Below are 23,044 nucleotides of genomic sequence, written 5' to 3'. Positions count from 1 at the left end.
ACCACTTGTATTTTGCTAATAAAAAAACAAATAACTCTGATTTTCAATTTAAAATCCAAAAAACATTTGAACATAAGCCTTAATAGAGAGAAATGTTACAAGTACGAATTACTGAAGCTGTCAAATGGTGCTTTTTGGTACCCCATTGTCATGCCACCTGATTAAAGAAAGTCAAGACTCAAACGAGTTGCTGAATGCAATACACGTTTTTTATTACTCAACAAATCACCCATCACTCCCACAGTAACTGTATGTCCTGTCAATCCAAAAGCATCATGGGAACTGTAGTGCTTATCATCTAATTATATGCAACTTATTTCATATACAGTATCTCACAAAAGTAAGTACACCCCTCACATTTTTGTAAATATTTTATTCTGTCTTTTCATGGGACAGCACTGAAGATCTGACACTTTGACACAATGTCCAGTAGTCCGTGTACAGCTTGTATCACAGTGTCAGTCTGCTGTCCCCTCAAAATAACTCAACACACAGCCATTAATGTCTAAACCGCTGGCAACAAAAGCGAGTCCACCCCTAAGTGACAAATGTCCAAACTGTGCCCAAGTAGCCATTTTCCCTCCCTGGTGTCATGTGACTCGTTAGTGTTATAAGGTCTCAGGTGTGTTACATTTGCTGTCATCGCTCTCACACTCTCTCTCATACTGGTCACTGGAAATTTAACATGGCACCTCATGGCAAAGAACTCTCTGAGGATCTGAAAAAAAGAATTGTTACTCTACAAAAAGATGGCCAACACCCTGAAACTGAGCTGCAGCACGGTGGCCAAGACCACACAGCGACAGGTTTAACAGGACAGGCTCCACTCAGAACAGGCCTCGCCACGGTTGACCAAAGACGCTGAGTGCCACGTGCTCAGTGTCATAGCCAGAGATTGTCTTTTGAAAATAAACGTATGAGTGCTGCCAGCATTGCTGCAGAGGTCAGCCTGTCAGTGCTCAGACCATACGCCCGCCGCACACGGCATCAAATTTGTCCCAGAAGGAAGTCTCTTCTAAAGATGATGCACAAGAAAGACAAGCAGACTAAGGACATGGATTACTGGAACTGATGAGACCAAAATTAACTTATTTGGTTCAGATGATGTCAAGAGTGTGTGGCATCAACCTATTGAGGAGTACAAAGACAAGTGTGTCTTGACCACAGCCAAGCATGGTGGTGGGAGTGTCGTGGTTTGGGGCTGCATGAGAGCTGCGGGCACTGGGGAGCTACAGTTCATTGAGGGAACCATGAATGCCAACATGTACTGTGACATACTGAAGCAGACCATATGATCCTCTCCCTTTGGAAACTGAACATGATAACAACCCCAAACACACCTCCAAGATGACCACTGAGGGTAAAGGTGCTGGACTGGTCAAGCATGTCTCCAGACCTAAACCCTATTGAGCATCTGTGGGGCATCCTCAAACGGAAGGTGGAGGAGCACAAGGTCTCTGACATCCACCAGCTCCTTGATGTCATCATGGAGGAGTCCAGTGGCCACCTGTGAAGCTCGTGTGAACTCCATGCCCAAGAGAGTTAAGGCAGTGCTGGAAAATAATGGTTGGCAGCCACAATACTGACACTTTGGGCACAATTTGGACATTTGTCACTTGGACTCACTTTTGCTGCCAGCGGTTTAGACATTAATGGCTGTGTGTTGAGTTATTTTGAGGGGACAGCAGACTGTTATTATACAAGCTGTACACGGACTACTGGACATTGGATCACAGTGTCATATCTTCAGTGTTGTGCCATGAAAAGATATCATAAAATATTTACAGAAATGTGAGATACTATATATATATATATATATATGTATGTATACACATCTCACCACACCCATGATAACACATTTCTGCGTTTAAACAAGGCATTAGTGCCGTTTTTTCAGACGTGTCTGTATTTTAGCTGGCAGAGCTGGCATGGCCGTCTGTTGTTTGGCCTACCAGTTCACCAGCATCTTGTGGCTTGATGGAAGTCATTTTGTTCAGATGAAGACTGATGTTGGTCTAGATAATAAATGTCCAGATGCAGGATTAGTGAATTCTAAACTAAGTGTACAGTACAATGGCCTCTTGATTTCATTTCTTATGAGTAATAAAGATGGTATCCTCTTTCCAGGTTACTGCTTTTCAAATAATGGGCTTTCCTTTTTTTTTTAATTACTAAAGTTATACCTTTTCGAATCTGAAATGTCTTAATAGTGATAAGGCTTAAAGGAATGCACCTTCCATAAATGATTTTTTTTTTTTTTCTGCACTTACCCCGTGTGGCTTGTTGTGATGGCCGAAAAAATGTTTCATCGTGTGCTCTCATGGATAACAGAGATAACAAAATTTAAATGGGGATCGACGCTGAAGAGCAGCCATGAAAAAATCGTATGTTACTAATGCTACAAAATGGCCGTGTCAGTTAGCCAGTCATATGTTCACAATGTCCAAAACAGGACAATATTTACTAAAATATTTTGAAATACGTCAGTCAGCGTCCGACCCGCTATATCCTAACTACAGGGGTCTGCTGGAGCCAATCCCAGCCAACACAGGGCGCAAGGCAGGAACAAATCCTGGGTAGGGTGCCAGCCCGCCACAGGGCACACACACACAGGACAGTATAGGATTGCCAGTGCAACTAACCTGCATATGTCTTTGGACTGTGGGAGGAAACCCACTACCAGTATGAAAAGTCCAGGCACAGAGCACCCGCCTGCATCAGCAGCAATTAAAAGATCATTAAAAACTCTTAGAAGAGCTGTTTCTGTAGAATGTCGCCTCTGAAAACGAGATTGAAACGAATCAAAGAACCGCTGCTTTTCTAAGAAGGCACAACGTTGCTGTGATTAAAGTGCACACTGCAGACTTTCATTGAAGGGGATTTGCAGACCACACTTTTTCTACACAGTTCCCCCATTTCAAGGCACCATAGTGTTGGGCACAGTTGGCATCCCAGGTGTTTGTGATTTCCTCAGGTGGGTTTCATGGCTTCATGAGACCCCTCGGTTAGCTTCTACCCATTGGAGTGTCTGTAGCTGCCATTGTTCAACACGAGGACAAGAGTTGTGACTGTGAAAGTCCAAAATGCCATCATGAGACTGAAACACAAGAAGAAACCCATTGGAGACCTCAGTAAAAACCTTAGGCTGACTGAAATCAACTGTCTGGAATATCATGAAGAAGAAAGAACACACTGGTGGGCCAAGGAAGACCTCCACTGCTGAGGACAGAAGAATCCTCATTGTGGTCAAGATAAAGCCCCGCGACGCCTGTCTGACAGACTAGAAACAGACTTCTGGGGGCCGATGTGTGAGTGTCAGAGACAGAAGATGTTAAGAACAGAAACACAGTGGCCACACTGCAAGATGGAGACCACAAAAACAGGACTGTGACAGAGGACTTCAAAGAGCCTGCAGAATTCTGAGGAAAGGTCTTGTGGGCAGAAGAGACAAAGTCAAACCTCATCAGAGTGATGGCGAGAGCAGAGTGTGGGGACAGAAAGGAACTGCAAAGCAGACCACCTCATCTGTTAAACATGGCGCTAACTGGGGGTGTTATGGCTCGGGCATGTATGGCTGCCACAGGTCGTGGGACACTTCTCATCATTGACGATGAAACTGCTCACTGGAGTGGCACAATGAATTCTAAGGTGTGGAGAGACATCTGATCTGCTTGAGTTCCAGTAAAGACCACCAAACTCAATGGACGGTGCTTCATCCTACAACAAAATAACGAGTGAAAGGTACTGCTGAGATGGCACAACAAAGCTAAAAAATGGCCAAGCCAGTCGTCTCCCAATTTGAATCCAATTGAGCAGGCCTTCCATATGCTGAAGAGAACAAGCCCACGAAACAAGCAGGAGGTCCGAGCATCACCTGAGAAGACCCTCAGCACCTGCCGATGTCTGTGAATCGCAAACTTCAAGCGCTCATTGCATGTGAAGGTCCTAAATAAAACTGACCACAGCTTTAGTAGACCCGCCATTGCTGTGTCCCAAACATTATATTGCCCTGAAATCTGGGGACCATGTCGAAAAGTGTTGTCATTTCTACATGGTGCGACCCTAAAATGAAAGTCTGCACTGTACACTTTAATCTGAACATCTGAATTGTGTGATTTATCATTTTAAACTGGGGAGCAGAGGTGGAAATCACGGAAAAATGTGTCTTTGTTGCAAACGTTTTTGAAGGGCACTGTACACTCACCTAAAGGATTATTAGGACCACCATACTAATCCTGTGTTTGACCTTCAGAACTGCCTTCATTCTACGTGGCATTGATTCAACAAGGTGCTGCTGAAAGCATTCTTTACAAATGTTGGCCCATATTGATAGGATAGCATCTTGCAGTTGATGGAGATTTGTGGGATGCACATCCAGGGCACGAAGCTCCCGTTCCACCACATCCCAAAGATGCTCTATTGGGTTGAGATCTGGTGACTGTGGGGGCCATTTTACTACAGTGAACTCATTGTCATGTTCAAGAAACCAGTTTGAAATGATTCGAGCTTTGTGACATGGTGCATTATCCTGCTGGAAGTAGCCATCAGAGGATGAGTACATGGTGGTCATGAAGGGATGGACATGGTCAGAAACAATGCTCAGGTAGCCGATGCCCAATTGGCACTAAGGGGCCTAAAGTGTGCCAAGAAAACATCCCCCACACCATTACACCACCACCAGCAGCCTGCACAGTGGTAACAAGGCATGATGGGTCCATGTTCTCATTCTGTTTACTCTACCATTTGAATGTCTCAACAGAAATCGAGACTCATCAGACCAGGCAACATTTTTCCAGTCTTCAACTGTCCAATTTTGGTGAGCTCGTGCAAGTTGTAGCCTCTTTTTCCTATTTGTAGTGGAGATGAGTGGTACCCGGTGGGGTCTTCTGCTGTTGTAGCCCATCTGCCTCAAGGTTGTGCGTGTTGTGGCTTCACAAATGCTTTGCTGCATACCTCGGTTGTAACGAGTGGTTATTTCAGTCAAAGTTGCTCTTCTATCAGCTTGAATCAGTCGGCCCATTCATTCTCCTCTGACCTCTAGCATCAACAAGGCATTTTCGCCCACAGGACTGCCGCATACTGGATGTTTTTCCCTTTTCACACCATTCTTTGTAAACCCTAGAAATGGTTGTGCGTGAAAATCCCAGTAACTGAGCAGATTGTGAAATACTCAGACCGGCCCGTCTGGCACCAACAACCATGCCACGCTCCAAATTGCTGAAATCACCTTTCTTTGCCATTCTGACATTCAGTTTGGAGTTCAGGAGATTGTCTTGACCAGGACCACACCACTAAATGGATTGAAGCAACTGCCATGTGATTGGTTGATTAGATAATTACATTAATGAGAAATTGAACAGGCGTTCCTAATAATCCTTTAGGTGAGTGTAGATCATAGCACATAAATAAAGCGGACACGGGACATTTGACTGCAAAAAAGTACAGAAAATTAAATACAAAAAGAGCAAGAAACTCAACTCTGGGGCAAAATCTTCGAAAATCCTAACACATCTCTTTAATAAAGGCTTTCTGTTATTTTCTCCAGATGTCCCTCAAACTCAGACCCTGTAAGGCCACAGAGGATGCAGCCTTTGATTCCAACCTCTTTGTTAATTAGAACATTTGAACAATCTGGACGGAGGAGGCCATTCAGCCCAACAAAGCTCGCCAGTCCTGTCCACTTAATTCGTCTAAAATAACATCAAGTCAAATTTTGAAAGTCTCTAAAGTCCTGCTGTCCATCACACAACTTATTCCATGTGTCTGTGATTCCTCTATTTCCTCATTCATCTATCTATTATCCAACCCACTATATACTAACTACAGGGTCACGGGGGTCTGCTGGAGCCAATCCCAGCCAGCACAGGGTGCAAGGCAGGAAACAAACCCCGGGCAGGGCGCCAGCCCACCGCAGCTATTTCCTCATGTTCGTGCGAAATTTACCCATAACGAGTTTCCAACTGTGTCCCCGTGTTCTTGATGACCTCATTTTAAAGTCACCGTCTCGATCCACTGGACGTATTCCCTTCATAATTTTAAACACTTCAATCAGGTCTTCTCTTAATCTTCCTTTGCATAAACTGAGAAGGTTCAGCTCTTCTGCTCTTTCCTCATAACTCCTCAGATCTCCCATCGTGTGTTCAAATCTCCCATTTGTGACTTCCCACGTGTCATACTTTACGTTTACTGACATTCAATTTCTTCTCCTGCAGCCCTCAGAATCGTCCTGGTCGCTCTTCTCTGGACTTTCTCCACTGCTGCTGTGTCATTATGGAGACCAAAACTTCCCACAGAACTCCAGATGAGGCCTCACCAGTGTGTTATAAAGCTTGAGCAGAAGCTCTTGTGACTTGCACTCCACACGTCAAGGCGCTATATAACCTGACATTCTGTGAGCCATCTGAACACTATCTGGATTTCTTAAAACATTAGAAAGATTTAGACGAGAACAGGCCATTCAGCCCAGGAAAGCCTGCCAGTCCTGTCCACTTAATTCGTCTAAAATAACATCAAGTCAAGTGATGAAGGTCCCCAAAGTCCTCCTGTCTACCACACAACTTGGTCACTTATTCCAATTGTCCATTGTTTCTTCTGTAAAGAAAAACTTCCTAAAGTTTGTTTGAAATTTACCCTTAACGAGTTTCCAACTGTGTCCCCGTGTTCTTGATGACCTCATTTTAATGTCACCGTCTCGATCCACTGGACGTATTCCCTTCATAATATTAAACACTTCAATCAGGTCTTCTCTGAATCTTCTTTTGCTTAAACTGAGAAGGCTCGGCTCTTCTGATCAGACCTCCCATTGTGTGTTCAAATCTCCCATTTTGACTTCCCACGTGTCATACTTTACGTTTACTGGCATTCAATTTCTTCTCCTTCAGCCCTCAGAATCGTCCTGGTCGCTCTTCTCTGGACCTTTCTCTAGTGCTGCTGTGTCTTTATGGAGACCAAAACTTCCCACAGAACTTCAGATGAGGCCTCACCAGTGTGTTATAAAGCTTGAGCAGAAGCTCTTGTGACTTGTACTCCACACGTCAAGGCGCTATATAACCTGACATTCTGTGAGCCATCTGAACACTATCTGGATTTCTTAAAACATTAGAAAGATTTAGACGAGAACAGGCCATTCAGCCCAGGAAAGCCTGCCAGTCCTGTCCACTTAATTCTTCTAAAATAACATTGTCCTGGTCGCTCTTCTCTGGACCTTTCTCTAGTGCTGCTGTGTCTTTATGGAGACCAAAACTTCCCACAGGACTCCAGGTGAGGCCTCACCAGCTCTGTGACAGCTTGAGGATCTCAGCCGTACAGGGAGTTCTTGCAGTGGAATTGAGACGTGGCAGCTGAAATGGTCTGGGCATGTATTTAGAATGTCCTATGGGTGGCATCCATTCGGGTATACGAGGCAAAGCCCACTGGTAGAAATGGGGGTAGACCCAAGATATGCTGGAGGGATTTTCTCTCTGTGTCTTACTATCAGTCTCTCCTGCTCAGAATGTTGCTATTGTAACGCACAGCAGCAAAAGATGATAACGATGACGGTGATGACGCTGACAAAGATTTTTAACAATATAAAAGGTAAACACTAGCTTTGTAATTGCAGAGACAAGGATGTTTGGGGATGTGAGAGGCAGCCATTTAAAAATCCAGGCAGAAACATGGAAAACATTCCCGTTCCACAGAGACACTAACTGGGCCAGAATTTCAATCCCAGACCCCTGAAGCTGTGAGGCGCCAGACGAATTGAGAGAACTGTTTTGTAGAGTTTTAAGCCGTATATCTAATACAATTGCTATCTTTATTTGTGTTTCTGTTGTAACGGTTTTGTTTACCGGTTATTCACGTCTTCCATGTCGGTAATGGTTCGAAAAACAAATTTAGGCAATCTACCTGAAAGTTTGGCTTGTTTTCTTGGTCTGAGTTGTCTCATTTTTGTACAGTAACATTCACATTGAGTATTTCACTCTCAGTCACAAACTGAGTCTGGTTGGTTTTTTTTTCACAAGTTCTTGAATAGCTGATGTGTTCAGAGATACAGGGGCCGACAGGCATCAGTTGTGGTAGCAACAGTCAATTCGTGCTAAATCTACAGGTCCCTGGAAGACAAAGCAAACTTTTTTCCAAGTCATCACGAAACATTCAGGTGCCTTTCCAACATGTAAACGCGGACATCCGACTTCGTGAGATAACATAAAAGTAGCCGGTGCAAGCCGGCGTGAGCGTGGGCCGTACATTTTAAGATTGTTTGAAGCATTAGCTTATTTTTATAAATAATCTGGAGCCCTTGGTCTCAGCACACTGCAATTATCTAACCCGCTACATCCTAACTACAGGGTCACGGCGGTCTGCCGGAGCCAATCCCAGCCAACACATGGCACAAGGCAGGAGACAAACCCCAGGCAGGGCACCAGCCCACTGCAGGACGCACACACACACACACACAAGGGACAATTTAGAATCGCCAACCTAACCTGCATGTCTTTGGATTGTGATAAGGACCCCACGTAGACACGGAGAAATGAGAAAAGCACTATATAAATGCAAAGAATTATTATTATTATTATTAGCATGCAAACTCCACGCAGGGAGGACCCGGAAAGCAAACCCAGGTGTCCTAACTGCGAGGCAGCAGCGCTACCACTGCACCGCCGTGCCACCCTAATCTGACTGTATTTCCAAGTATTCTTTGACTTATTGCTGAAGGTAACTTATAAAAATAACTTAAAAGAACGCAGGATGATTAAACATCAGTCTTCAATGCCCTGTAGCAGATTTATGACAATCATTTTCTTAAGGATTAATTAATCTCCATTTTCAACAGGGGGAGCCCCTCATTCACTGTCCACCTATAATAAATGCACACAATGCACAGGACTGTGCCGTAGCCATGAACTTGTCACTTGCCTGGGTGAAAATGTCTGCCAAACAGCCAACAGCCATTCACAAGTCTTTATGCTAGAACTAGGGGAAGGTTTAGAGCCTCAAAGGCCTAAAATGGTCCTTCAAAGTGTGCCAAGTGTCGCCTGCTACGGTACGTACGGCATGTAGTCCAACACGCTGGTTTTATTTCTTCCTTTTCTATCTTCTGTACAGCAACCACATGTTTCCTTTCAAAAATAAGTTCTAGTGAGCTGCCTGCCTCCGATTGTTGTCTTTGCAGGAACTCCCTGTCACATGACTTGTTAAATGTATAGATAGTGGCCCACCGCATGGACTCCTACAGTGGTGTGAAAAACTATTTGCCCCCTTCCTGATTTCTTGTTCTTTTGCATGTTTGTCACACAAAATGTTTCTGATCATCAAACACATTTAACTATTAGTCAAATATAACACAAGTAAACACAAAATGCAGTTTTTAAATGATGGTTTTATTATTTAGGGAGAAAAAAATCCAAACCTACTTGGCCCTGTGTGAAAAGTAATTGCCCCCGTTAACAAATAACCTAACTGTGGTGTATCACACCTGAGTTCAATTTCTGTAGCCTGATTACTGCCACACCTGTTTCAATCAAGAAATCACTTAAATAGGAGCTGCCTGACACAGAGAAGTAGACCAAAAGCACCTCAAAAGCTAGACATCATGCCAAGATCCAAAGAAATTCAGGAACAAATGAGAACAGAAGTAATTGAGATCTATCAGTCTGGTAAAGGTTATAAAGCCATTTCTAAAGCTTTGGGACTCCAGCGAACCACAGTGAGAGCCATTATCCACAAATGGCAAAAACATGGAACAGTGGTGAACCTTCCCAGGAGTGGCCGGCCGACCAAAATTACCCCAAGAGCGCAGAGACGACTCATCCGAGAGGTCACAAAAGACCCCAGGACAACGTCTAAAGAACTGCAGGCCTCACTTGCCTCAATTAAGGTCAGTGTTCACGACTCCACCATAAGAAAGAGACTGGGCAAAACGGCCTGCATGGCAGATTTCCAAGGCGCAAACCACTGTTAAGCAAAAGAACATTAGGGCTCGTCTCAATTTTGCTAAGAAACATCTCAATGATTGCCAAGACTTTTGGGAAAATACCTTGTGGACTGATGAGACAAAAGTTGAACTTTTGGAAGGCAAATGTCCCGTTACATCTGGCGTAAAAGGAACACAGCATTTCAGAAAAAGAACATCATACCAACAGTAAAATATGGTGGTGGTAGTGTGATGGTCTGGGGTTGTTTTGCTGCTTCAGGACCTGGAAGGCTTGCTGTGATAGATGGAACCATGAATTCTACTGTCTACCAAAAAATCCTGAAGGAGAATGTCCGCCATCTGTTGGTCAACTCAAGCTGAAGCGATCTTGGGTGCTGCAACAGGACAATGACCCAAAACACACCAGCAAATCCACCTCTGAATGGCTGAAGAAAAACAAAATGAAGACTTTGGAGTGGCCTAGTCAAAGTCCTGACCTGAATCCAATTGAGATGCTATGGCATGACCTTAAAAAGGCGCTTCATGCTAGAAAACCCTCAAATAAAGCTGAATTACAACAATTCTGCAAAGATGAGTGGGCCAAAATTCCTCCAGAGCGCCGTAAAAGACTCATTGCAAGTTATCGCAAACGCTTGATTGCAGTTATTGCTGCTAAGGGTGGCCCAACCAGTTATTAGGTTCAGGGGCAATTACTTTTCACACAGGGCCATGTAGGTTTGGATTTTTTTTTCTCCCTAAATAATAAAACCATCATTTAAAAACTGCATTTTGTGTTTACTTGTGTTATATTTGACTAATAGTTAAATGTGTTTGATGATCAGAAACATTTTGTGTGACAAACATGCAAAAGAATAAGAAATCAGGAAGGGGGCAAATAGTTTTTCACACCACTGTATGTAATTCGTTGCTTTTCAGTGCTTTCATTTGTATAAGCTGCCCACCATGGTCAAGTGAAGTATCCATTGGGCTCAAAGTGTTCACTGCTTCTCCGTTCATCTTTTCCTATTATTGACACTTTTCCATCTTTTCTGTCACACCAGCCTGGTGATAGTCATAGTCCTGCACTCCACCCAAAGCTAACCATGTTTGGGCCCGGCCAGTACTAGGATGGGAGACCAGCAAGGAAAAGCTTGGATTGCTGCTGGGAGAAGCCTCGTGGCCTGTGTGTGGATCACATCAACAACATTTATCTCTAGAGCACATTTTCATACAAATAATGGAGCTCAAAGAAAGAGAAAAAAGACAAAATAAATAAGAAGATAAAATGAGGCGATATTAATTAACAGAGAGTAAAAGTAAGGTCCGATGGCCGGGGAGGGCAGAAAAAACAACAAAAAAAACTCCAGACGGCTGGAGAAAAAATAAAATCTGCAGGGGTTCAGAGGCCACGAGACCACCCGGCCCCCTCTAGGCATTCTACCAAACATCAATGAGCTCAATCAGTCCTCACCGTATTCAGGGTTCACATGAAAGAACTTGATGATGACGGTCACGTGGACTTCTGGCCTTTAATCCATCAATGGATGGACATCACGGTGCTTTGATCAGATCACCACCACAGAAAATCGGAAACAGAACAGAAGAGAAAGTAGGGTTAGTACGGATTACGGAGCCACCATGAATCATAATTAATTGAATATACAGAGCATCAGGATTAAACTAAGATGAAGCTCTGAGAAAGCCATGTTGAAGTAATGTGTTGTTAGCAGTTTTATTTAAAGTGCTCCACCGTATCAGCCTGGCTGTTCCAGATTTGAGGTGCATAACAGCAGAAGGCCGCCCGCCCGCCTCACCACTTCTTTTAAGTTTAGCTCCTGGAATTCTAAGCAGGCCCTCATTTGAAGATCTGAGGTTACAATTTGGAGTGTAAGGTGACAGACATTCAGAGATAAAGGATGGAGCAAATTATTGAAGTCTCTGTAAACCATAAGCAGCATTTTAAAGTCGATTCTAAATGGCACAGGTAACCAGTGTAGTGACGCTCAGACTGGGGTGATGTGCTCCAATTTTCTTTTCCTGGTTAAGATTCTCGCAGCTCCATTCTGCACTCGTTGCAATCGATTGATGTCTTTTTTGGGTGGTCCTGAGAGGAGTCAGTCAGTCATTGTCCAGCCCGCTATATCCTAACACAGGGTCACGGGGGTCTGCTGGAGCCAATCCCAGCCAACACAGGGTACAAGGCAGGAACGCTCACACACCCACAAACCAAACACACACACGGGACAATTTAGGATCGCCAATGCACCTAACCTGCATGTCTTTGGACTGTGGGAGAAAACCCAGGCAGACACGGGGAGAACATGCAAACTCCACAGAGGGAGGACCCAGGAAGTGAACCCAGGTCTTCTTACTGCGAGGCAGCAGCGCCACCCACTGTGCCACCATGCTGCCCTCCTGAGAGGAGTGCGTTACAGTAATCTAGCCAACTGAAAACAAAAGCGTGAACTCATTTCTCAGCATCTTGCGGTGTTATAAGAGGTCTAACTTTTGCTGTAACTAAAGCCCCGGTGCAGTGACAGGCTGGTGGGCCTAACAGCAGGAGACACTTCACCAGCTGTCCTCACATAAGACATGGTGAAGTCCACAGATAAGGCTCTTGATTTACTGGTACGTCTATGGCAGTGAACTGTGGATGGTGACTGGCATTGTGAGGACGAGCAGATGAAGGTTTCTGCAAACTGTTTCAGTCTCCCTCTCTAGTATGGCAGGTTGAGGATCTCAGCCATACAGGTGGCACTTGCTGCAGAATTTCTTCTTCTGTGGATTAAGAAGAACCAGCTGATATGGTTTGGGCACGTATTAAAGATGTCCTCATTCCTTGCGGCCATAAAAGGTCTATTTAAAAGAGTAGGTTGTATCTGGATGCCCTGGTGATATTGCCCACCATTCTGGTTGTCATTCTGGTCCCCTAATCCTCCCCGTCTGTAAATAGCTATCTCTCTAAGAGCCCCGTGGCGAGTGTACTGGAGCAAAAATGGCTGCCATCACATCATCCAGGTGGATGCTGCATAATAGTAGTGGTTGAGGTGGCTCCCCACTCACTATGAAAAGCACTATATAAATGTAAAGATTTATTATTATAATTGTTATCCTTACCTTGAGAAAAATAGCACCAGGAATAGGTGATAAAACAATTGTTCGTTGTCCCTCGGAAGACTTGTTTTCTTTTATCGAACCTCAAAGAGCACGTATTTGGTAAGTTTGTAGGCCGTTATTTTGATTTGTTTCAGCCGTGTATTCCCATTACCCTTACAGAAATGAGACCAGAGAGTGCTGGGGTTGCATGAGATATCCAAGATGGATGGATTTATTGGTTTTAGCTGCCAGCTATTCACGTGAACGCGATGTTCTCTCTGGTCTTCTTGTAAAATTCCATCAGTCTATTTTATTAACCCCCAGTGGTCCATTTCATTTTAGGTGGCTGATTGTTGAGGATTGCTGGGCACCAATGCCTACCCCAGTGGAAACCAAAACTGATCGGGATGCCAGTTCATCTCGGGGCACACTCACCCACAGCAACACACATTCACACACAGCCAGTTTAACTTAACCTGCAGATCGCTGGGGAGAACAACTCTCAGGGACAGCCTGCAGACTCCATATTAGCAGGGCTTCGGCCTACTGGTTGAATGCAGGACTCGGAAGCTCTTAGGCAGCAGTGCCAACTACACAGATGCCAGTATAAAATCGGAGTATATGCCACTTGTCGTATTTGTCACTTCCCTCCATGGGCTTACTTGAAGGTGAAGTTATCAGTTATGCGCACTGCTATTAATACTGGAGCGACGGACTTCTCAGGAGGCTCTGCGGCGCTGCAGCTAAAATGAAACGGTTACCTATGACTTCATTTATGCTGTATTTTAAAATAGTTCTTGTGTTTAATGTTGGGTTATAAGTAACGGAAGTGTTTTATTAAAGTTTAAAGGCCCCGACCACTACAGCACACCTCTTTAGTCCTGATACCCGGGCTCATACACCAGGCAGCATCGGTTAGTAGTGGTCGGCCTACTTCACCCTCCCCTTTAAACTTTAATAATACACTTCCGTTACCAAAAGCTTATAACCCAAACATTAAACACAAGAACTATTTTAAAATACAGCATAAATGAAGTCATAGTTAACCGTTTCATTTTAGCTGCAGCGCCGCAGAGCCTCCTGAGAAGCCAGTGCCATCTGTCGCCACATCACAATTCTAAACCGATTTTTGTGTCACCAGATTATAATGCGAGTTTGGTAAGCTTTGGGGTCACAACCTTTGAGCGATCTTTGTAGAAAGGGAATTCTATAAGCTCTAACATAATAGAAGGCAGCCAGTGTGAAGCAGTCAGCAGGGAGTGTGGCGAAGCTTTGGACATCAAACAAATCAAAGGTTGTGGGTTCGAATCACACTGCTGGCACTATGTTACCCTGAGCAAGTCACTTCACCCGTATGTGTCAGCCAGTCAGTCACTCTCCAACCCGCTATATCCTAACTACAGGGTCTCACGGGGGTCTGCTGGAGAGCCTACACAAGGCGCAAGGCAGGAGTAAATCCCGGGCAGGGTGCCAACCCACTGCAACCCGTATGTGTCTCAACTGGAAAAACTAAAGAAATGGCAGCAATTTGGTCACCTTGGAGAAAGGCGTCAGCCAAATGAGTCAAAAACTAACAAATAAGAGAATCATCTTAACAATTGAAAGTGTCTCGTATGACAATACTGGCCCTGTGAACCTATGATGGTGTTTGGCAGGATTGGCAGTTTTAACTGGGACAGTGACGCTAGCATCACCATATAGCAAAATGTATTCCAACAAGCTCATAAAGTGACGCCTTTAATGATAAAACATTCAAGCGAGGAATGAAGAAGGAGAGAACAGAAAGTACCAGCAAAACTGGTTCCCCGACCCCATCAGTCCTTTTTTAAACAGGATGGATCCCATCTCTCTTATGGTGTGGCTCACCCACCTAGTAAGTTCTCTGGTATCCGTCTTGACCGTCGGCCTCTTTCTCCTCCTCGCCATTAAGCCTTCCCACTCGTTCTTCTCCTAAATGCAGGCAAAGGGCTGACCTTTAAGCCCAATGTCAATGCTGCTTTTTGGGCCCAGCCCTACAATCAACTCCAGCGTCCAAGACAGCCCCTTAATCACCGAGTGCCCTTTTTATATCCCTACACACCTCAAAGCCCACACAGTCCCAGGTGCCCAATGTTTTCAATGTTTCTGGCAGCAGAGTCCCCTCACCTGTCCCCAGTGGTCTCCATCTCTCTTTCTCTTGTCTGATCGTAAGAGTTGGTCAGATTTGATTCTAGTCCCCCCTGGACCATAGTGTGCCCCTCTAACATCTTTGATGGAGCACCTCCTGTCCCTTGGTGGTACCTCACATCACCATGGTGCAAGGGCTGGTTTCTCTCCCTTTTATCTTTCTCTGTCTCCGATTGTCTTGTCCCACCTCGGATCTGTAGGCCCTCCACACAGGGGTTAAGGACTACGTCAGACTTCTGTTAAATAAAATGAAGCTCTCTGTTTGAATGCATTCTTGGCACCAGAGAGTCGTGAGGTGTTGGATGGGCAGACATGCGGGTCTTCTTCTACTACTACTACTACATGATCAAATCTGATCAGGCTATCTGTGCTTATGGAAATGGAGGAACGGGTGACTGATGTGCAGATTTTTTTCTTAGCAAGCGATGGAATTTTCTAACTCTTGAATTCCACCCACATCAGACAGGAGTCTGCCTCAGCTGGAGGCGATCAGATGAAGTAATGGTTTGCCTCAGAGAACTATTCCCATCAGTCAGCATAAAGACAAGCTGAACATTTACACTGGAAAAGGTAATCCTGATCTCATCGTTCTTATCTGTGGTTTAACTCCTTCGACCAGGATTTGCTGTTTCCAATGTGCAGTGCAGAAAACCATGAGTCGTTGTTCCGGCTGCACCTTTGTTCCGTCATTGCAGCTTCTTCTGTCTTCCTTATCAGATTTCTGTATACACCAGAAGCCGAGTGCCTTACTCATTGTAAAAGATAAGCTGTCTCTTGGATGTCCCAGGCCTTTGTTCGGCTCGTCAAATGATAATGTCATCATTGGAGTCATCACACACCTCCACCAGGACCCGAGGGACTGTCAGCTCTGATTATTTTTGTTGTTTTTTTTCCTTTTCTTGCACTAAAGGTCCTCAGTTGACTTGCTCTTTCCTGCCTGACAATGATTTGTTTATGCTATTCTTAGAAAATCAAAAACCCAGGGGTTGATTCCATGTCCTCATCTCGCGCTCTCGAGATGCCACAGATTACACTCAAATAGCTAACATGTGAACTAGAAGTTGTAGTAATTCCATCCATGTACACATTGTTCTTTAAAATCCCACTCATGAGGAAACATCTAGGAGCGGGGATGTTTGAGAATTTCCTTTTTTTAATTCTTTTAGGGCTGAACATTTTTCCAAAAACTCTCTATTTTTTTTTCTAAAAAGAACACAAAAGCAACGGTTTAACACATCAATCCGCCAAAAACATTTATTTTTTAACAAAGGGCACTGTCTTGCATGTTGTATGAGCCTGCATACTTTGTGATTTCACATACATGTTAATAATAATAATAATACATTTTAATTATATAGCGCCTTTCCCAAGCTCAAGGCGCTTCACAGAGTCTTAGAAAAAAAAACAGCAGGGTATATGTAACATTGGATACAAATGTTTTCCTGAACAGAACAATGAAACAGATAACAAAGCCTTAAATAGAATAAAGGACAATAAACCAGAGTGAAATACTAAATTCAATACTAAAAGAAAAACGTCATTTGTGAAATAACAGACAGCACCTGGACAGAGAGGTAAACTGAAAGAGGGCAGAAAGAGTGTTAAGTTACATGGCAAACTCCTGCAAAGTATGATAACAGTCTGGCCAGGATATCCCAGAATGGGAAGAAGTGAGAAGATCAGCCTTTTCAGGACACTACCTCCCCCGGGACGCTAGGTGGCAGCTCCCCTGGACGACAGTGGTTCCCCGGATTCCCTCAGGGCATCCTGGGACATGAAGTCCATTTCCTCAACCCTATTAGGCTCACAAAGAACCCGGGGACTCCTACTGTTACTACGACCCGGAAAGCACGAGGACCGAAGCCTGCAGAATACTTCCGGGCTGTTTGAGAACTGAGGATGTGGCATTGACCCGGAAGAAGAGAAGGAATACTTCCGGGTCACAGACTATTTAAAGGACTATGGGAAACCCAGCAAGCTGAGCCGGAGTTGGGAGGTTGGGTGACGAAGCTGCTGGGAGTGGAGGACTGTTTATTCTTATTGTGTTTGTGATTATTGATTTGAGAATTGTGGAGTGTGCGGTGCTTTTTGTACTTTATTTGAAGAAAAATCAAAAATATTATACTGAGTGCTTTTACACGACATCTGTCAGTTGGGTTTCACGGGGCAGCAGCGACCCCTAGTGTCCACAACCCAAAGCAGCCAATCGTTGCACTGCTAACAATATGAGTTGCACCGCCCCCTTTTCAATGGTCTGTTGCTGTACACAACACAGTCAGGTTTGTACTTTTTGCAAGCAAGCGGCGCTCAGTCAGCCTGTCTGGCATTTCTCTTTGTCATGGCCTTCCTCACTTGGCCAAATGCACCGCAACACCATCTTTCAGAAGTCACTGTTGGCCTGCTTGAACAATATACAGTACAGCTCTTAGTACAGCCCTCATGCATGCGAGAGCAAACAGGTGCGTCAGATGCGCAAATGCGCTCAGCGGGCAGCCAATCACCTGGGGCGGACTCGGCGGGGGTCTGATCAACCGACGCCGGCTCCTCACACTCCTGCTCGATCTTCCGATCACTTTCAACAAAATCCAAGTCTGAAAAGTTAGAGTACGACTCGGCGATAACGCGCCAAACATCGTCGGCTGAGTATTTTGCTTTCTCTGCTCACTTCGCTCCCTCATGAGATATCAGGATGCCATCTTGCATTTGTTTACGATTGGTAACTCACGCAGTAATCAGATGCTGAGTCAGTGAGTCTAACCCTAACCCTAACCCAAACAAATAGGGCCTACCTTTAACGTGACAGCGAGTTGTGTCACCGTTTTACAGCTGATTATCGCCATCTACCCCTGGATGTCGACTTTTGTGCCCTCAACCCCTCCCAATATCCACCCTAAAAGAGTTAAGGTGGTACATCAACCAGAAGGACTGAACTGTTGTGTAGTGCCTAAGGTATTGAATTGTGGAACTCAAAGTCGCCGGTTCATCAACTCCTCAGTGAGCACACACTAGAAATGTGGAAACAATAGCATTGTCTTATAATGAGCAGCACATTGCATTGTAATAACCAGTCAAACGAATAAGCATTTTGATTTTTTTTGGTGATGGACAGGTTGACAGATGAGGTCCGACATGAGTCTCCGTGGACTGTGATCTTCGTGGATGACGTTGGGATCCGTAGTGAGAGTGGACAGCAGCTGGAGGTGGAGGTACGTGCTGGAAAGAATGGCAGTGAGAGTCAGGAGGAGTTAAGATGGAGTCCGTGTGTGCCAATGAGAGGGAAGGTGGTGGAAAATAGCGACCAAAGGGAGCGGAGATGGTGAAGGAAGACGAATTGAAATACTCGGGTTCAACAGTCCACAGCAATGGAGAGTACAGACAGGTTGGACTGGGTGGAAGAGAATGGAAGGAGTGATTTGTGGTAGAAAAGTAACTGCAAGAGTGGAAGGGAAGGACTATAAAACAGTAGTGAGGCCATCTATGTTGTGTTATGGTTGGAGACGGTGGCACTGACAAAAAGGCAGGAGGCAGAGCTGGAAATGGCGGAGTTGAAGATTTCTCTCAGAGTAATGATGGTAGACAGGATTAGGAATGAGGACATGAGAGGGACAACAAAGGTATGACATTTTGGTGACCAAGTGATGGAGGCTTGATTGAGATGGTATGGGCGCGTTCACAGAAGAGATCAGGAAAAGGTTTAACCTCCAGGGCAAGAGGAAAAGAGGAAGACCAAAGACAAGGCTTATGGATGTGGTGAGGGAGGACATGAAGGCAGTCGGTGTGGCAGACAAAGACAGGGAGAGATGGAGATGGATGATCTGCTGTGGCAACACCTAAATTGGAGCAGCTGGAAGAAGAAGAAGAAGAAGACGAAGAAGAAGAAGAAGCAATGACTTAACCTGAATGCCCCTCACTGTTGGGGGCTACAGGCCACCCTACAGAAACAACAAGTACTCACCCAAACACTGGAGTCAGTCTCAACTCACTTTGTTTGTCAACCCACACGTGACCACCGAGTCCTTCACACACCCCACAGGTGCTTGGCATGACTCCTCGCCAGCATGCAGTTCATCCCTCCAATGGAGCAGGTTCTCCTCAAACAGTCCTCTGGCACGCCATCTCCCTTTAGCTCCTTCCATCCTCCTCATGAAGGCCGTCATGGCTCTCTCCTACTGCTGGGCCAGCTGGCGCTTATTAGTGGCGGACCTACATTTTTGGGGTCCTGTTATGGGGGTCTCTTCTCAACCAGCATTGAAGTCTGGGTAAGCACTCTTGCTTTCTTCAAAAGGTTGTTCCACAACATTTTTTTAAATGTAATGACTATAATTGCTGTAGTGGTGAATTATACTGTACTATTATTATTATTATTATTATTATTATTATTATTATTATTATTATTATTATCCATCCATCCATCTATTATCCAACCCACTATATCCTAACTACAGGGTCACAGGGGTCTGCTGGAGCCAATCCCAGCCAACACAGGGTGCAAGGCAGGAAACAAACCCCGGGCAGGGCGCCAACCCACCACAACTATTATTATTTATTTATTTATTTATTTTATTTATTTTTCAAAACCCCTTCTCATACAGTAGACACCCAAACTTTACAGGCAATGAGAACTAAAGTAGCTTCTCTCTGGGATTAGAGGCCCTGAAGCTTAAGCTTCATTTTCTGGGTATTTGGTACTCTGTATTAATACCCGAGGGTATGACCTCTGGGGTGGTCTGAGTGCAGGGTCAGCCATTGTACAGCTCACCTGGAGTAAGGGCTTTTCTGAAGGGCCCAACAGAGTAGGATCCTTTCTGGCAGTCACGGGATATGAACTGGCAACCTTCCAGAGAGCAGCACAGAGCCATCGAGTCGCCCACCTCAGGTCTGCCTGACCTGCTGAAGGTGCTATGGAGAAGAAGGTGCCCATCTGGTTCACTGGCATCTTTGGCAGCTGCCGGCCCCGTCCAATCTGCACGTGCTTTGCTCTCCTGGCTCCTGTAATATTTTGAAGCGTTGTCAGCGTCGTCAGCCCGTCGTCCTGAATTCGCTTGTATCCTTGGTCGCTCTTTGTGCTGACTTGACGCGTTCTCTACATTTCTGTGTGTTTCTCACTGGGCACTCGTGTTTTCCTGCCACATCCCGCAGACTTAATTCTACATTAGCCTTGTGTTGATGTGGGAGTGTGTGTGAGTTAGGGTCCATAAATTGGATTAGGGTGGTTAGAGAATATTATGTTATGGTAGGATGGGAGGTGACGTGTTGGCCAAGGTCTGCAGGACTCTGGCTCTCTTCAGCTTGTCCAACTCCTTTTCTACAGTCTGGCCGTTGGTTCAGCTATTAGCTGATGGACAGATGTTGTTCTTCATTTATTATTATTAATTCCTTTATTCATTTCTACTTTATTTCTGATGTGTTTGAACTAATCTGTATCCTCATGTGTGATGGCTCTCTATTTAGTTGTGTGGCATCATCTGCCCTTGTGTTTTGCCTTGAGCTACAAGAACAAAGTCAGTTTGTACTTCTGAGGTGGTCATCAAGTTCTGTGAAGGTGATTACTTGTATTTACTCCATTTTTGGACACTCATTGCTCATTCAACCTACCTGGAAATCTTCACCCTTCCCAAGATTTCTTCCATTTTTTTCCTACAAGGCATTTTTTTTTTTGGAACCTTTTATTTTTTCCAAGGCATTTCTGTCAAAAACAAGGCCTTTTAAAGCCCACTGAGGCATTCCTTGTGTGATTATTGGACTTTACAAGAAAGAAGTTGTTGTTGTCGTCTGAGATGATGGAAGTGCACAAAGCTAAATAAAGTTTAGATGACAATGCCATCTACTGGCTAAGCCACTGTTAGACTGTCAGGTGTTACGTTTCTGGTTCAGCCCACCCTTCACTCTCCCTGTGTGCCCCACAGTCACCTAAGCCATCTTTTCTCATATTGTTGAATCAAGTGTGCTGTACCCCTCAGGGTGATGTATAGAAAAGTGTCACTGATTAAGTGACTCTCTGTGTGACTTCGACTGAGCCTCTTCACCTCCAGTGAGCCCAACATACAAATTCATTTACCCTGGCACTGTACCTGCACAGGGTGATGTTGAAGTGCCCTGTGTAGCAAAATAGGGAGCTGGCAGTGTGGCCTTCTAGTGGCGAAAGCATGAATGATGGCAATGGGCAATACTACCATCTCAGTCTCGACTAGTGACTCCATGTCTGACTCACATCTACTTCCCGGGCTGACACTGCAATAAAAATAACCAAACATGATCACTTGTACTTGTAATGTGTAAGTCACTTTGGATAAAAGCATCAGGTAAATGTATTGTGACAGGGAGGACTGGCTGGCACAGGCCAGTTGTAAATGAAAGCCGGTGATCTCTACAGGTCCTGTACATGCTGATGTGGGACGGCAGGGGCCACTAGGTGGTGGCATATTCTGTGTGTGTGTGTGTGTGTGTGTCCCAAAAGGCTGTTAGATATCAGAGCTAGTGTGTGCCTATGGAGAGCTAGCATAGGTAAAAGCGTGCAAAGCCCCCGGGATACTGGGAAACAGACCACCCAACAGCAGGCTTAGATGCCTTACTCTGTCACTTAAGATTGAGTCTTAAAGGAAAAATGCCACAGGTGGCACCACCTCCTTGCCACTAGAGGGCGCACAGGGACTAAGCAGAGCACTAACAGCATTGCTGCTAACAGAATGGGCAGCTGGCTCTTAAAGTGCAAGCTCGGGGATTCAGAGGTGGAGTTCTGTGGAGCAAACGGAGGGTCACTTCAAAGCAGCATGGGATGGATTTAGAAGAAAAGTGGAGCAGGAAAGAAAAGAGACCGGCGTCCAAAGAAAGACAGACAAGAGAGTGCCAGGTGTGTACTGCGGTGGGCAAGCGGGCAGCCACCAGATGAACAGGGAGGTGCAAGACCTTCTCATTGAGGCCCAGAGTGCAAGTAGGTTTATTGTTTTGTGTTTATCTGTAGTTTGACTTTTAGGGAGTCTCTTGGCTTATTTTTACATTATTTGTGCCTCCTGTGTTGTGTGAGTGCAAGAGACCTGCCACTAGGACCCCCTTCCTACCACTGGCCATCATATAAGCATTGTAGGTGGCTGTGGCCCTGTGAAGCCACCAACTGATCCAGCTGAGACCCTGACCAAGCCACTTAACAAGCTCAGTGCTCACTCTGTGGGAATATGGAAACAATAATAATAATAATAATAATAATAATAATAATAATAATAATAATACATTTTATTAATTGGGCACCTTATGAAGAATTGAACAACAATAAAATATCAATAGGAACAGATAAAAAAAATATCAGCAGCAATACAGAAGTCACAAACTTGCAAAAAATTCACTGACAAATAATAAAATCATATTTGATCGTATATGGGGCGGCATGGTGGCACAGTGGGTGGTGCTGCCGCCTCGCAGTTAGGAGACCCGGGTTCTCAGTTTGCATGTTCTCCCCGTGTCTTCGTGGGTTTCCTCCCACAGTCCAAAGACATGCAGTTTAGGTGAATTGGCCACCCTAAATTGTCCCTAGGGTGTGCTTGGTGTGTGGGTGTGTGCCCTGTGGTGGACTGGGGTTTGTTTCCTGCCTTGTGTCCTGTGTTGACTGGGATTGGCTCCAGCAGACCCCGTGACCCTGTAGTTAGGATATAATAGGTTGGATAATGGATGGATGGATGGACTATTATCATCATCATCATCATCACCATCATCATTATCATCATCTTCACCATCATCATTATCATCATTGTCATCTTCATCATTGTCACTATCATCATCACCATCATCATCATCATTATCATCATCATCACCATCATCATTATCATCATTGTCATCTTCATCATTGTCACTATCATCATTACCATCATTATTATCATCATTGTCATCATC

This window comes from Polypterus senegalus, chromosome 13, assembly GCF_016835505.1.
Source record: "Polypterus senegalus isolate Bchr_013 chromosome 13, ASM1683550v1, whole genome shotgun sequence".
Classification (NCBI taxonomy): Eukaryota; Metazoa; Chordata; class Cladistia; order Polypteriformes; family Polypteridae; genus Polypterus; species Polypterus senegalus.
This window is presented reverse-complemented; position numbering follows the sequence as displayed.